Source organism: Oncorhynchus keta, chromosome 29 (assembly GCF_023373465.1).
Source record: "Oncorhynchus keta strain PuntledgeMale-10-30-2019 chromosome 29, Oket_V2, whole genome shotgun sequence".
NCBI classification, from domain to species: Eukaryota; Metazoa; Chordata; class Actinopteri; order Salmoniformes; family Salmonidae; genus Oncorhynchus; species Oncorhynchus keta.
Genome location: NC_068449.1, coordinates 7,867,510 through 7,883,893, shown reverse-complemented (window position 1 = coordinate 7,883,893; position 16,384 = coordinate 7,867,510).

Here is a 16,384-nt window from a genome sequence, read left to right as displayed (position 1 = left end):
GTGTGGGTGTATACCCCGGTGATTAAGCTATTAATTGGAGTATAGTGTTGATTGGCCAGCTCATCCTCAGTAGGGATGAAAACATTAAGGAAATGGCACCAAAAAATGTTTTTGTCTTTTTGGGATACTACTCTTTAAAATATATTTTTTTAAACACTTGTATTCACATACAAGTATTGAATGGGTCAACAACATTAAGTTAGCACATACCCAAATAAAGTGTTATTTTCATGTTTGCTTCACCTCGTGGCAAAATGTGGTAGAGTAGCAGGATATCATCTTAAGAACTCATTATCCTTGTAGATTTCATGACCTGATGAACTAAAGATATTATGGGGGCAAAAGGAGGAGGGGGGGGGTTCTTAATGTTTTGTACACTCAGTGTACAAAATATTTAGCATATTGTCACTGCATTGCTTCGCAACGTGAGTCCCGTTTTATGTAGTTTAGGTGACATCAACAGGATACTGATGATGAATCTGAAAATTAAGAATTGTTTGTCAGAGGATAGATACTGCGCAGACCACCTATTCATCCATCAACTCACGCGTCAGACTGCTTGAAGCCTTCAACACTTTCTGATATAAGTATTTGGTTGTGTTTTGCACAGGCAGACCATTTCCGATTGGCAAAATATCCTAATTGGATTGCCGCTCTAACCACAGCCTTTGTGTGCATTCATTATGTTGAAACGTCTGTGCTCGTCTGAAAATAATTCAAGGCAATTGCATTCCCTTGTTCGGAAGCAGAGTCGATGCGCTCGTTGGGTATTTTAAAGCCCTGAACAACGCCTGACAGAAGGCCTTCCAGGCCGTCCTTACTTAACAAGCGAACTCTGCTAGCTAGTCATCTATGCTGGTTGGTAGTTTGTACAACTGATGTGTGTAATTCTGTGACACTTCATGTTTTATTTAGATTTACAGAGTGGGTGAGCTCCAATCCCGACAGGCTGATCAGATTCCCTTTCGGTCTCAGCACTGGATCAGATTCTATAGCAGCCCCCCGAAGCTGATAAGTCAGGATGCTGCTTTGTATGATGTTTCACGAGCAAAGCACCTAGCAGCCAGTGCCTTATTGGCGCTGATGCATATTATCCCACTTGATTAAGTATGCATCTGCCTATAAGGCACTTTGACTGTTAAGAGCTTTCCTTATGAAACATACAAGGCAGCATCCTAACTTCAGCCTTCGGGGCTGCTATAGAATCTGATCAGCCTGTCAGGAATGGAGCTCATCCACTTCTGAAATGTTAAATATTTGCTACAAAAAATAATAATTATACACATCACTTATGCAAGCTAACAACCAGCATAGATGACTATCTAGTTAGTTAGCTCACAAGACTTGCTGTACAAGTTAGCTTGCTAAGCAGCCCCTCTTCGATTGGCTCTGGTTTTAGGAGTGGCATGCAGCCTGTGAGACAAGCGTCGTTCAGGGCTTAAATGCCCCACAAGCTTCTATCTCATAGAAAATGGCGGGTGAGCTATATACATAATGGCCACTGGGAGGCGACAAACATTTATTTTAGTCTGTTGTCATGCCCTGGGTCAGAATAATGGGAGTGCTGGAGACGAAACAGCCAGGCATGCTCCAGTCCAGGGTTACACAAAGCTTAGCCAATGAGGTCTGGAGCTTGCAGGTTTTCTGGTCTACCTGGTAATTAATTGCACACACCTGGTGTCCCAAGTCGAGATCAGTCCCTGATTAGAGAGGAACAATGAAAAAAATGCAGTTGAACTGGCTTTGAGGTCTGGAGTTGAGTTGGCTCTAGTCCACCTGGTCATGCCAAGAATTCCCACTTTTGAAGGAGACACTGGGCCACATTTTTCTTTTAAAGCCATGAGTATCACAAATGAAATGAAGACATTGATTAGGTGTCTTTTCAGATACTATTGTTTTGAGCGTGCAGCAGGCTTCTGTAGAAATCTGAGGACGGCTATTGAATATAACCCTTTCACATCTTGATTTGTTCTTCACGGGATGAGTTCTCATGTATGCCAAATGCGCACCACGTGTGACTGTATTGTTCTTCACGGGATGAGTTCTCATGTATGCCAAATACGCACCACGTGCGACTGTATTGTTCTTCACGGGATGAGTTCTCATGTATGCCAAATACGCACCACGTGCGACTGTATTGTTCTTCACGGGATGAGTTCTCATGTATGCCAAATGCGCACCACGTGCGACTGTATTGTTCTTCACGGGATGAGTTCTCATGTATGCCAAATGCGCACCACGTGCGACTGTATTGTTCTTCACGGGATGAGTTCTCATGTATGCCAAATGCGCACCACGTGCGACTGTATTGTTCTTCACGGGATGAGTTCTCATGTATGCCAAATGCGCACCACGTGCGACTGTATTGTTCTTCACGGGATGAGTTCTCATGTATGCCAAATGCGCACCACGTGTGACTGTATTGTTCTTCACGGGATGAGTTCTCATGTATGCCAAATGCGCACCACGTGTGACTGTATTGTTCTTCACGGGATGAGTTCTCATGTATGCCAAATGCGCACCACGTGTGACTGTATTGTTCTTCACGGGATGAGTTCTCATGTATGCCAAATGCGCACCACGTGTGACTGTATTGTTCTTCACGGGATGAGTTCTCATGTATGCCAAATACGCACCACGTGTGACTGTATTGTTCTTCACGGGATGAGTTCTCATGTATGCCAAATACGCACCACGTGTGACTGTATTGTTCTTCACGGGATGAGTTCTCATGTATGCCAAATGCGCACCACGTGTGACTGTATTGTTCTTCACGGGATGAGTTCTCATGTATGCCAAATACGCACCACGTGTGACTGTATTGTTCTTCACGGGATGAGTTCTCATGTATGCCAAATGCGCACCACGTGTGACTGTATTGTTCTTCACGGGATGAGTTCTCATGTATGCCAAATGCGCACCACGTGTGACTGTATTGTTCTTCACGGGATGAGTTCTCATGTATGCCAAATACGCACCACGTGTGACTGTATTGTTCTTCACGGGATGAGTTCTCATGTATGCCAAATGCGCACCACGTGTGACTGTATTGTTCTTCACGGGATGAGTTCTCATGTATGCCAAATACGCACCACGTGCGACTGTATTGTTCTTCACGGGATGAGTTCTCATGTATGCCAAATGCGCACCACGTGTGACTGTATTGTTCTTCACGGGATGAGTTCTCATGTATGCCAAATGCGCACCACGTGCGACTGTATTGTTCTTCACGGGATGAGTTCTCATGTATGCCAAATACGCACCACGTGCGACTGTATTGTTCTTCACGGGATGAGTTCTCATGTATGCCAAATGCGCACCACGTGCGACTGTATTGTTCTTCACGGGATGAGTTCTCATGTATGCCAAATGCGCACCACGTGTGACTGTATTGTTCTTCACGGGATGAGTTCTCATGTATGCCAAATGCGCACCACGTGCGACTGTATTGTTCTTCACGGGATGAGTTCTCATGTATGCCAAATGCGCACCACGTGTGACTGTATTGTTCTTCACGGGATGAGTTCTCATGTATGCCAAATGCGCACCACGTGTGACTGTATTGTTCTTCACGGGATGAGTTCTCATGTATGCCAAATGCGCACCACGTGCGACTGTATTGTTCTTCACGGGATGAGTTCTCATGTATGCCAAATGCGCACCACGTGTGACTGTATTGTTCTTCACGGGATGAGTTCTCATGTATGCCAAATACGCACCACGTGTGACTGTATTGTTCTTCACGGGATGAGTTCTCATGTGCCAAATGCGCACCACGTGTGAATTGTTCTTACGCACCACGTGTGACTGTATTGTTCTTCACGGGATGAGTTCTCATGTATGCCAAATACGCACCACGTGTGACTGTATTGTTCTTCACGGGATGAGTTCTCATGTATGCCAAATGCGCACCACGTGTGACTGTATTGTTCTTCACGGGATGAGTTCTCATGTATGCCAAATGCGCACCACGTGTGACTGTATTGTTCTTCACGGGATGAGTTCTCATGTATGCCAAATGCGCACCACGTGTGACTGTATTGTTCTTCACGGGATGAGTTCTCATGTATGCCAAATGCGCACCACGTGTGACTGTATTGTTCTTCACGGGATGAGTTCTCATGTATGCCAAATGCGCACCACGTGTGACTGTATTGTTCTTCACGGGATGAGTTCTCATGTATGCCAAATGCGCACCACGTGTGACTGTATTGTTCTTCACGGGATGAGTTCTCATGTATGCCAAATACGCACCACGTCTGTATTGTTCTTCGGGATGAGACTGTATTGTTCTTCACGGGATGAGTTCTCATGTATGCCAAATACGCACCACGTGCGACTGTATTGTTCTTCACGGGATGAGTTCTCATGTATGCCAAATGCGCACCACGTGTGACTGTATTGTTCTTCACGGGATGAGTTCTCATGTATGCCAAATGCGCACCACGTGTGACTGTATTGTTCTTCACGGGATGAGTTCTCATGTATGCCAAATGCGCACCACGTGTGACTGTATTGTTCTTCACGGGATGAGTTCTCATGTATGCCAAATGCGCACCACGTGTGACTGTATTGTTCTTCACGGGATGAGTTCTCATGTATGCCAAATGCGCACCACGTGTGACTGTATTGTTCTTCACGGGATGAGTTCTCATGTATGCCAAATGCGCACCACGTGCGACTGTATTGTTCTTCACGGGATGAGTTCTCATGTATGCCAAATGCGCACCACGTGCGACTGTATTGTTCTTCACGGGATGAGTTCTCATGTATGCCAAATGCGCACCACGTGTGACTGTATTGTTCTTCACGGGATGAGTTCTCATGTATGCCAAATGCGCACCACGTGCGACTGTATTGTTCTTCACGGGATGAGTTCTCATGTATGCCAAATGCGCACCACGTGTGACTGTATTGTTCTTCACGGGATGAGTTCTCATGTATGCCAAATGCGCACCACGTGTGACTGTATTGTTCTTCACGGGATGAGTTCTCATGTATGCCAAATGCGCACCACGTGCGACTGTATTGTTCTTCACGGGATGAGTTCTCATGTATGCCAAATGCGCACCACGTGTGACTGTATTGTTCTTCACGGGATGAGTTCTCATGTATGCCAAATACGCACCACGTGTGACTGTATTGTTCTTCACGGGATGAGTTCTCATGTATGCCAAATGCGCACCACGTGTGACTGTATTGTTCTTCACGGGATGAGTTCTCATGTATGCCAAATACGCACCACGTGTGACTGTATTGTTCTTCACGGGATGAGTTCTCATGTATGCCAAATGCGCACCACGTGTGACTGTATTGTTCTTCACGGGATGAGTTCTCATGTATGCCAAATGCGCACCACGTGTGACTGTATTGTTCTTCACGGGATGAGTTCTCATGTATGCCAAATGCGCACCACGTGTGACTGTATTGTTCTTCACGGGATGAGTTCTCATGTATGCCAAATGCGCACCACGTGTGACTGTATTGTTCTTCACGGGATGAGTTCTCATGTATGCCAAATACGCACCACGTGCGACTGTATTGTTCTTCACGGGATGAGTTCTCATGTATGCCAAATGCGCACCACGTGTGACTGTATTGTTCTTCACGGGATGAGTTCTCATGTATGCCAAATGCGCACCACGTGTGACTGTATTGTTCTTCACGGGATGAGTTCTCATGTATGCCAAATGCGCACCACGTGTGACTGTATTGTTCTTCACGGGATGAGTTCTCATGTATGCCAAATACGCACCACGTGCGACTGTATTGTTCGTGCGACTGTATTGTTCTTCACGGGATGAGTTCTCATGTATGCCAAATGCGCACCACGTGCGACTGTATTGTTCTTCACGGGATGAGTTCTCATGTATGCCAAATGCGCACCACGTGTGACTGTATTGTTCTTCACGGGATGAGTTCTCATGTATGCCAAATGCGCACCACGTGTGACTGTATTGTTCTTCACGGGATGAGTTCTCATGTATGCCAAATGCGCACCACGTGTGACTGTATTGTTCTTCACGGGATGAGTTCTCATGTATGCCAAATGCGCACCACGTGATGACTGTATTGTTCTTCACGGGATGAGTTCTCATGTATGCCAAATGCGCACCACGTGCGACTGTATTGTTCTTCACGGGATGAGTTCTCATGTATGCCAAATGCGCACCACGTGTGACTGTATTGTTCTTCACGGGATGAGTTCTCATGTATGCCAAATGCGCACCACGTGCGACTGTATTGTTCTTCACGGGATGAGTTCTCATGTATGCCAAATGCGCACCACGTGTGACTGTATTGTTCTTCACGGGATGAGTTCTCATGTATGCCAAATGCGCACCACGTGTGACTGTATTGTTCTTCACGGGATGAGTTCTCATGTATGCCAAATACGCACCACGTGCGACTGTATTGTTCTTCACGGGATGAGTTCTCATGTATGCCAAATGCGCACCACGTGTGACTGTATTGTTCTTCACGGGATGAGTTCTCATGTATGCCAAATACGCACCACGTGCGACTGTATTGTTCTTCACGGGATGAGTTCTCATGTATGCCAAATACGCACCACGTGTGACTGTATTGTTCTTCACGGGATGAGTTCTCATGTATGCCAAATACGCACCACGTGTGACTGTATTGTTCTTCACGGGATGAGTTCTCATGTATGCCAAATGCGCACCACGTGTGACTGTATTGTTCTTCACGGGATGAGTTCTCATGTATGCCAAATACGCACCACGTGTGACTGTATTGTTCTTCACGGGATGAGTTCTCATGTATGCCAAATGCGACCACATTGTTCTTCCACGTGTGACTGTATTGTTCTTCACGGGATGAGTTCTCATGTATGCCAAATGCGCACCACGTGTGACTGTATTGTTCTTCACGGGATGAGTTCTCATGTATGCCAAATGCGCACCACGTGTGACTGTATTGTTCTTCACGGGATGAGTTCTCATGTATGCCAAATGCGCACCACGTGTGACTGTATTGTTCTTCACGGGATGAGTTCTCATGTATGCCAAATGCGCACCACGTGCGACTGTATTGTTCTTCACGGGATGAGTTCTCATGTATGTATGCGACTGTATTGTTCTTCACGGGATGAGTTCTCATGTATGCCAAATACGCACCACGTGCGACTGTATTGTTCTTCACGGGATGAGTTCTCATGTATGCCAAATGCGCACCACGTGTGACTGTATTGTTCTTCACGGGATGAGTTCTCATGTATGCCAAATGCGCACCACGTGTGACTGTATTGTTCTTCACGGGATGAGTTCTCATGTATGCCAAATGCGCACCACGTGTGACTGTATTGTTCTTCACGGGATGAGTTCTCATGTATGCCAAATGCGCACCACGTGTGACTGTATTGTTCTTCACGGGATGAGTTCTCATGTATGCCAAATGCGCACCACGTGTGACTGTATTGTTCTTCACGGGATGAGTTCTCATGTATGCCAAATACGCACCACGTGCGACTGTATTGTTCTTCACGGGATGAGTTCTCATGTATGCCAAATGCGCACCACGTGTGACTGTATTGCCTGTGTTTTATTTGAGCCTCCTTTTATTGCCTTTCATCCGACGTAAGGAAACAGTTCCCTGGGATTCCCTCTAGATGTCTTACTATGACGGTCTAGACCTCCACATTTCCACAGAGTTCCTTCTGAGTTTGACCGAATGATGATGATATTGGATAAAATGTGTGCTGCCTGCCAGTCATACCCGTGGGCTAACTTGAGCCAAACCATGTAACTACGCAGTGCGTCTGTATTCTGGACTAGGCTACATGCTTTCACGTGATTCTGTTTGATGAAAAACTCGACACATTTTCACCTTAGGCTCATGATATTCTCATGAATCACTAGTCTGCAGTCGGCAATGAGAAAGTAGTTGTCAATGTTCTCCAGTCTCGCAGACCGAAGTGGTTACTTACGAGGGGGTGGGGGCTTGATGGCACGTGTCGCGGAGTCTGCGTGAAACATGTAGCCCAGGGGGGCTTCGGATGACCCTTATCCGCTCCTCTCTGGGGATTCAATGGCCCTTGGTGGGATGCAAATGAAGAGCGAGGGAGTCTGGCCCAAAAGAAAAGATGAAGGAGAAGAAAGGAAACTGAGGGAGGGGGAGGGGGGGGGGGGTGCTCATATCTTAAACCACATAATAAAGAAAAAAAATCATAAGAACAACCTTGTCTGTTGGGAAAAAGATGTCTCGTCGTCTTCAACTGTCTAATGAGGATAACTGCTCCTGCAGTTAATAATCCAGTCTTGACATTCCATACAGACTATAAATAAAATAGACAATACATTTCCATGCCAGTTGAGCATTCTGGAGATTGCAGTTCATTTATAGGCTAAAAACGAAATCAGTAGCCTAATCATCTGAAGATGAAATCCCAAGTATAGTTCTTCAGTTGAAGGGTCGATTATTCTGAAATGAATTGTAGGCTACTGGACACCGTATAAAAACCTATTTCCCGTTTGGACCATATTGAATATGATAGGCTATTTTTATAACATACAAGCCTACATTGTACATTATTATTATAAATTTTTTTTTGTGGTTATGAAATTGTTTTAAATTACTCGGGTACATTATTATTTGTTATTTGTAATACAAGGTCAGGTGAAGCATATTTTATGGCTGTTTTGTCAGATCGTTCCACACGCGCTGCACCTGATTATTATGAAGGAATCAATCTACTTCTTTATTACGCTTCGCCATGTCTAAACCCGAACCCAGTTGACAGCTCAAAATTGTTCCTCCGTTATTTCGCTTCTTGTCAGAATAGGCCTCAGCGTGATACCATTTTGATGTTTAGATTCAGTAGCATAAGGAATTGTTCTTTCTGAAAAAGTTTTTCACAAAAACAAAAAAAGTCTATGGCATGTTTGATTTGAGGGTACGTTATAGGAGAACTGAGAATGTGGTTTTCCAATATATTCTCTTAAACTCTACTGAAATACATTAGTTATTATTTAGGGCAATTTAAGTGATTTTTAAACGTCACACTTTTCTCTTATATTCTGTTTTACCACAAATTCGACGAAGCTTTAGTCCTATCGTCATTTTCGTCATGATGTGCTCTGATGATTAATTTCTTCTGGGCTAGGCTACTTCTTCGAAAGTAAATAGCCTATCAAGGTTATGTTAAGCCAATTTCTAGGGCTATTTAATTTGAAAGACACTATTAGGCTACCTATTCACCTGGATGTCATACTTTAAATTGAATTAGGCCTATTGGATTCATGTAAACCTAACTCCTCTTTCTCTACAAGCTGGGCATTATTTTTAATGGCTGTAACCTATATACACTAAGAGTGCACCAAAAAAACATGTTATATTTGTGGCCTATGTGAAGGGTACTTGTATTTTTGCCTGTTCTTTTTATTTGAATCAGCAAATTTATGGTTCCCTGCCCCATGAGACCTTATCTTCAAATACCATCCATTTAGTTTTGCATTGGGGATGGAAAGGTTTTAATTCTGCCATATAGGGCTGACAATCAGTTGGCCCAGTGTGCTGTGTCAATAGGCCTAATAATTTATTTCTACTTTTGCATGATCCATTTTCAACAATACATCCAATCTGCTGCATTTATTGTCATAAAGCCAACGATAATATCCCCGTCTCCTCCCTCCTAAAAGAGCAGACGTTAATATCCCCGTCTCCTCCCTCCTAAAAGAGCAGACGTTAATATCCCCGTCTCCTCCCTCCTAAAAGAGCAGACGTTAATATCCCCGTCTCCTCCCTCCTAAAAGTGCCAACGTTAATATCCCCGTCTCCTCCCTCCTAAAAGAGCCGACGTTAATATCCCCGTCTCCTCCCTCCTAAAAGAGCAGACGTTAATATCCCCGTCTCCTCCCTCCTAAAAGAGCAGACGTTAATATCCCCGTCTCCTCCCTCCTAAAAGAGCAGACGTTAATATCCCCGTCTCCTCCCTCCTAAAAGAGCCGACGTTAATATCCCCGTCTCCTCCCTCCTAAAAGAGCAGACGTTAATATCCCCGTCTCCTCCCTCCTAAAAGAGCAGATGTTAATATCCCCGTCTCCTCCCTCCTAAAAGAGCAGACGTTAATATCCCCGTCTCCTCCCTCCTAAAAGTGCCAACGTTAATATCCCCGTCTCCTCCCTCCTAAAAGAGCCGACGTTAATATCCCCGTCTCCTCCCTCCTAAAAGAGCAGACGTTAATATCCCCGTCTCCTCCCTCCTAAAAGAGCAGACGTTAATATCCCCGTCTCCTCCCTCCTAAAAGAGCAGACGTTAATATCCCCGTCTCCTCCCTCCTAAAAGAGCCGACGTTAATATCCCCGTCTCCTCCCTCCTAAAAGAGCAGACGTTAATATCCCCGTCTCCTCCCTCCTAAAAGAGCAGATGTTAATATCCCCGTCTCCTCCCTCCTAAAAGAGCAGACGTTAATATCCCGTCTCCTCCCTCCTAAAAGAGCAGACGTTAATATCCCCGTCTCCTCCCTCCTAAAAGAGCCAACGTTAATATCCCCGTCTCCTCCCTCCTAAAAGAGCAGACGTTAATATCCCCGTCTCCTCCCTCCTAAAAGTGCCAACGTTAATATCCCCGTCTCCTCCCTCCTAAAAGAGCCGACGTTAATATCCCCGTCTCCTCCCTCCTAAAGGAGCAGACTTTAATATCCCCGTCTCCTCCCTCCTAAAAGAGCCAACGTTAATATCCCCGTCTCCTCCCTCCTAAAAGAGCCAACGTTAATATCCCCGTCTCCTCCCTCCTAAAAGAGCCAACGTTAATATCCCCGTCTCGTCCCTCCTAAAAGAGCCGACGTTAATATCCCCGTCTCCTCCCTCCTAAAAGAGCCAACGTTAATATCCCCGTCTCCTCCCTCCTAAAAGAGCCGACGTTAATATCCCCGTCTCCTCCCTCCTAAAAGAGCAGACGTTAATATCCCCGTCTCGTCCCTCCTAAAAGAGCCAACGTTAATATCCCCGTCTCCTCCCTCCTAAAAGAGCCGACGTTAATATCCCCGTCTCCTCCCTCCTAAAAGAGCAGACGTTAATATCCCCGTCTCCTCCCTCCTAAAAGAGCCGACGTTAATATCCCTGTCTCCTCCCTCCTAAAAGAGCAGACGTTAATATCCCCGTCTCCTCCCTCCTAAAAGAGCCAACGTTAATATCCCCGTCTCCTCCCTCCTAAAAGAGCCGACGTTAATATCCCCGTCTCCTCCCTCCTAAAAGAGCCGACGTTAATATCCCTGTCTCCTCCCTCCTAAAAGAGCAGACGTTAATATCCCCGTCTCCTCCCTCCTAAAAGAGCAGACGTTAATATCCCCGTCTCCTCCTTCCTAAAAGAGCCGACGTTAATATCCCTGTCTCCTCCCTCCTAAAAGAGCCGACGTTAATATCCCCGTCTCCTCCCTCCTAAAAGAGCCGACGTTAATATCCCTGTCTCCTCCCTCCTAAAAGAGCAGACGTTAATATCCCCGTCTCCTCCCTCCTAAAAGAGCAGACGTTAATATCCCCGTCTCCTCCCTCCTAAAAGAGCAGACGTTAATATCCCTGTCTCCTCCCTCCTAAAAGAGCAGACGTTAATATCCCCGTCTCCTCCCTCCTAAAAGAGCAGACGTTAATATCCCTGTCTCCTCCCTCCTAAAAGAGCAGACGTTAATATCCCCGTCTCCTCCCTCCTAAAAGAGCCAACGTTAATATCCCCGTCTCGTCCCTCCTAAAAGAGCCAACGTTAATATCCCCGTCTCGTCCCTCCTAAAAGAGCAGACGTTAATATCCCCGTCTCCTCCCTCCTAAAAGAGCAGACGTTAATATCCCCGTCTCCTCCCTCCTAAAAGAGCCGACCGTCGTTATGACAAAAGGGTCTTCATCCTTTTTATGCAGTTTTTTTTCTTCCGCCATAATCACCGGTCAACTGCTGACCACATCAAGGGTCAATACCAGTGACACCGTATTGTCCTCTGTTTATTCCATTGTCCTTTCAACAGTGTTTGTAACATGCATAATGAGGTCTAGGCTGAACACATGGGCCTGTTTGCCGTCTTTATCTCTCGCAACAGGACGTCTCTATGGATTCTAGGAACAAGTAGGTCCATTAGGCGACTAGACAGGCTAATATTTACGTAAACCTCCCATTTTTTAAACTAGGGAAATCGTTTCCCTATGTACTATTAAATTGCTTACCATTTTAAACGAGGCACACATTTATAATGAAATTGTAGGCAAACGTGTATTTAGAGATTTCATCTCAATGTAGTTGAATGTTGGAAGTATCTGTCCTGGTTGTTTTCAGCGTTTTAGTAAATGTCTGCCTTCTACGTCTTTTGAGGACAGGTAGGCCTAAATATGAAATATATTGTCATTCGTAGGCTACTGATGATAGGGTCACAACATATGTGTAAATTAAAATGTGTTCTACCGCTTGTGTGTGATATCTGATTTGTGTTTGATATCTGATTTGTGTTTGATATCTGATTTGTGTGTGATATCTGATTTGTGTGTGATATCTGATTTGTGTTTGATATCTGATTTGTGTTTGATATCTGATTTGTGTTTGATATCTGATTTGTGTTTGATATCTGATTTGTGTTTGATATCTGATTTGTGTTTGATATCTGATTTGTGTGTGATATCTGATTTGTGTTTGATATCTGATTTGTGTGTGATATCTGATTTGTGTTTGATATCTGATTTGTGTTTGATATCTGATTTGTGTGTGATATCTGATTTGTGTTTGATATCTGATTTGTGTTTGATATCTGATTTGTGTTTGATATCTGATTTGTGTTTGATATCTGATTTGTGTTTGCATTGACGTCGCTTCATGCAGATGACTCCTACTGCAACGTGTTCGTATGTAGGTCAGCCCTCAACATCAGTGCCGCTTGCTTTGCACATCAGTTATATTTGAACATGTCGTTTGTGTATTTAATTGGGAAATAATACATGGGACCATTCATTGCCTTCTGAATTGCTGGTGTTGGCGCTTCAGGCTGGATCACATCAAAGCATTTGGTGTCTTTCATGCGCTCTAGTCCAGGCCTTTGTTTTCTTGGAAAATGTACAACATGTAACAAACAGCAGTGTCTCTCTCTCGACATGGCTGCTTTATTAAGGATACTTACAATGAACAAAAATAGAGGTTATAATTTCAATATTTGATCATCCAAAATGCAAGGGCAGTGCTGTGGGCTGGTACCTGTATGGGATTAGTTGAAGATGGGTGTTCTATGAGCCAAACATAAGTAGATTCACCAACCAGTTCTCTTTTTAAATCAATTTGGGTACTACATTGGGGCACAGTTGGCTAGGCTACACTGTCATTCTAAATCCTATGAGCACTCGTTCTAGTTGGGACAGGGGCACTGAAACAGGCATCATTTGAGTGCATCTCTCTCTCTGATGGGGCACATGTACCTCGGAGGCATGCTTATGCATAAACAAGGCCTTTTGATTTCCACTTCCTGCCGCATGGTCCCCAGCTACACTCGCCCTAACCCTAACCCTGGCTTGAACCCTCTGTTAATTTGGCGATGGCGCTACCCTACGTATCTTTCTCTCTCTCTCTCTCTCTCTCTGCTACTAGATGTTTATCTGTTTATCCCTGGTTCAGCTCGCTGGTCTCTCAGGTGAGAGTAAGAGTGTGACGTCCATGGCTCCTCTCTTGGCATTCACCGCGTGCCTTAATTGTATTGAAATTAAATCAAGGTCCACTGTGAACACAAAGAGCTCAAACCCAAGTTCCAACCTCCTCTTCTCCTTTTCATCCTGCCCGTCCCTGTAGCTCGCTATCACTTTCCCTCGGTCGTTCAACCTTTCCTCTTCACGTTCGCTCTCTCCTTTTAGCACCTATTATCTTCTCTGTCCTATGTAGAGGGTTGTCTGCATTGCACCCCTCTGCTGCCACTATGTGTACCAATTCTAGTACTTCTCGTCAGTCCTCTCTGGTTTAGTCCATGTGGTTTGACTCATCCCTCTCTCCTCTTCAGCTGTCCTCGTGGCTCTGGTGCTGTTATGCGGTCACGTCGACGCACATCGCATGATAATCCCGTGTAAACACATACACGCAGCCCCTTGGAACACGGCAAAAACACGGACTCACTTCTATACACACATACATGCAGAGATACAGTCTATACGTAAGCCCATACCGCTCCCTGCGGCACGTGTGTTGGTGTATGTTATGTATGTATTTATGTATGTATGTATGTGTATGTATGTATGTGTTAGAAGCGAATCCAATAACACCCGTACAGAAAGGAAAACAACGATACATCCAATTAAATAAGCATTCATATTATTTTCACAATCAGATTTTTAGCCTGTTACTGCTATAGCAAATCATTTAATGCACCAAAGAGCGATAGAGAGAGAGATGTACCTTTGTTGCACCATACAGCTAAAGAGCAGCCCTGGTACCTGCTTGCCAGTTCATTCCTGCAGTCAGACCTTGCTCGTACTGTAGTAGCATAACAAAGGATGACGACACACACTGTATATGAAATAGCAAGATGGGGATGCTAATCTATAAGCTATAAGTGTTATCCTTAGCGATAGGATTGTAGTCCATGGTCCACGTAAAGGTGTTAGTAAGCATGTAGACAAGCATTTAGTTACAGCTGCATAACTCCCCCCAACCTATTCTCTCTCTCTCATCTCTCTCTCTCTCTCTCTCTCTGTCTCTCTCTCTCTCTCTCTCTCTCTCTCTCTGTCTCTATGCGTAAGCACATAAAGAAAAAACACAAAAGCAAAACAACAAGATACTTTAAAAGCACAGTCCTCAATTAAATGACTACATACATAGTATTAAAATGAAATAAATATCATGTAATATCGAACCGAAAGGAAACTGACAATAGAGTGAATGCACCAGACTCAAAGATCCATATCTGGCACTTAGTGATAGTATACAATTCCTTTTTCTTTAAATCTTGATGAATGCATTCCATTCCATTTGGTTTAGAATATCAGGCAGGAGAAGAAGACTGTCCGTTTCAGATAATATCAGATAATATCCTATTGAAGAAAAAGCGGTGAGAGAGCAGAGTATTTCCTTCATATCCCGGGTTCCTCCGGTTGTGGAGCGTCTCTGTCCTGTGATGCTCCATCTGGGGCGGGAGTAGAGGGGGTGCACGGGGGCTGGGGTAGGGGTACAGGGTGCTGCTGGAGGGGGTCTGAGTGGATGGGATGCAGGCAGGTGTCCCGCATGCAGTCAGGGTTAGAAAGGAAAGGGTAGGAAAGAGGAAGATGAGGATATTTAATTTGCTACCCCCCCCCCCCCCCAACACCAAAATCCTCCCCTTTCCCCCCCCGCCCAAAAAATCCACTTGCTTTCTGCTCGCAGGACAAACCAAGAATAAAATTCCCAAAATGTCTATGTGTGTGTATATATATATATATATATATAAACCCAGAGAAAGGTTTGTGTGTGTATGTATATATATATATATATATATATATATATTTAAGGATCCAAGGGAAGAGGGAAATGGAGGTACATGCGAGTCGCTCACACACAGACACACTGCAGGCAGCCCAGGCACAGGGCTCCAATTTATGCTCTCTGTTTGACACCACCCCCACCCACCCACCCACCCACCCACCCACCCACCCACCTCACTCCACACACACACACACACACACACACACACACACACACACACACCGTTGGTGCATTTCTGCCCCTGTCCCATCCTGGATGAGATGCGTGGCCCAGCTGATCTGAGGGATTAGCCAACGGGTCCAGCTGGCAGGGATTAGTAGTGGGAGGTCCTAACGCTGGAACTGTCCTGGACAAACACAGGGGGGCGTTGCTGATGATGCGGTAGGCAGGCTCACACGATGTTGATAAATGATACATGTATGTAAATGTGGCAGAGGGAAGTGTGTCGAGGTGAAGGGAGGGGACGTCTGACAATACAAAGGGCTGACCTCTGAACCCTAGCCTGCTCTATGGCAGGCAGGCAGGCAGGCAGGCAGGCTCGCTCCTGATCTGCTGGGGTACCTCTATACCCCCCCCTGTCACTCCATCCCTCTCAGCCATTTGCTCCTCTCTCTGTTGATAATAATACCAGCACATTGTTTTGGACCTTGCTAAACTCCTTAGCTCTAAAATAGTGGCCTATTTAAGGTTTGCCATTTACCCATCTACTGCCATGTAGTATTTTGTAAATCCCAAACATTCATATTGGCAATGTAATTGTGTTATTGCTTGACATATTTTAAAAATTGGTCGTGTTGACTTGTTTTTATTCTAATTCCAAAAAAATAGACCACGGCTGAGAATATACTTCAAAGGTCTCGTATTACGTATCAGACAGCAACATTTGAATAATTGATATATATTTATTCGGGACAAACACCAATGCACGGGTGAACAATACATGCATTCTTGACAT